This window comes from Macadamia integrifolia, unplaced genomic scaffold (assembly GCF_013358625.1).
Source record: "Macadamia integrifolia cultivar HAES 741 unplaced genomic scaffold, SCU_Mint_v3 scaffold94, whole genome shotgun sequence".
NCBI lineage: Eukaryota > Viridiplantae > Streptophyta > Magnoliopsida > Proteales > Proteaceae > Macadamia > Macadamia integrifolia.
The window spans coordinates 201180-202896 of record NW_024870588.1 but is presented as its reverse complement, the minus strand read 5'-3'; positions in this window follow the sequence as shown (position 1 = coordinate 202896).

Genomic DNA, 1717 nt, shown 5'->3' with positions numbered 1-1717 from the left:
TCACCTGAGATATACCCACCTAAGATATACTCACCTAAGATATATCCACATGAGATATACCCACTTGAGATATACCCACCTGAGAATACCCACCTGAGAATGCCCACCTATGACTAGAAGATATTTTTGGGGGCCTAGGTATAAAAGGGGTGACATTTATGGTATTTTCCCTTATTAATGCTAATTGGTAGGTGGGAGAGTAAAGAAGAGAGAGAAAGAAGAAGAAAGGAAAAAGAGGAAGAAGAAGACGTAAGAAGAAGGGGAATCGATCGTAGAGCTTCACCAGAGCTGGGTCTTGGTATTTTGAGCCTGGATTAATGATTAGCTCATCGAGATCTTTGATTTGAATTAGGTATTGTCTACATTCCAAGGATTATTGGGAAAACCCCATTTCTTACACTTTCTTTTTTATTTTTGGAAAAGAACCCACTTGGATCTTGCTACTCTTACATGGATAATCTAATCTAAGGACTAACGGAAGGTATGTACAATGATTTTGAAGGATTTAGAAGGAGTGTTGGTGAAAATCTAGAGTATTTGAAAGTTTTTAAGCAAAAGAAGTGAAATTTGGGATTTCATTTGTGTTCTTAAGAAAGAGGTAAGAATCTCCTTTCTTTTGATTTGATCTTAGATCTAGGTTGATGATATATGATTAGACCTTAGATGAGTGATTTGAGTCATCGGATCAACCCCAAATGAGTTTTCCAAGCTAAAGAAAAGATGGGGAAGAAGGAGGGAAAAACTTCGTTTCAAGACTGGGGGTGTTTCATGCCCACCTGTCTTTGAGTTCTGGCCCACCTGAGTTCCCATAACTCAAATTATGGGCTCTAGTGTAACTGGCGAGCATGAAATCGGTGGGCTATGAAGCCTGCCTGACTTTGGTTCATGCCCACCTATTTTTGAGTTCTGGCCCACCTGAGTTCCCAGAACTCAATTTCTGGGCTCTGGTGTAACTGGCGAGCATGAAACCGGTGGTCTATGAAACCCACCTGTTTTTGGTTCATGCTCACCTGTCTTTTTAGAATGATGCTCACCTGTCTTTTCAGAATGCCCAAAATGGGTCCAAATTGAATGGGTAACCCCCATTTATGATTCTAAACCCAATTTTAGTGTTTAAACATGATGATTTTGACCCCAAAATAATGAAATGATAAACCATTATGTTTATAATAAGTTATACTCATTATACGCATACCCACACATCGGATCTTTTACGTGCCAGGTACAAGCACCGTGTATATATACAAGTAAGTGAGGAGTAGACTCTGATTTAATTTCAGAATGTTATGCATTATTTAACATATGTTAGTCTAGCCATGTCATCATATCACTTGTGTGTAGACTAGACATCACAAATGTCATATCACGCATTTGAACGTGTATTTACATAATATGCTATGCTTTGTGTTATAATTGAATATTCATTATGTCTTGATGTATGTGACGGAGGAATCTCATTTAGATATGATATGCATGCTAGGTTTTAGATGTCATAGTGGGCTTAGAAACGAGTGCATGGTGGCTCATGGAATGGGATGCCGGTGCCATCATATAATCGTATATTGCTCATGTAGAAGCATACGGTTAGGATTTATACATCCCTTTGTGTTATGATCCTTCCTAACAGAGGTTTACATGTTGGGTTACTATTGGGAGAAGCATCGGGTTACGATTATCGAACTCCTATAGCGGTTAGAAGTATGCATAGCTGATCGCT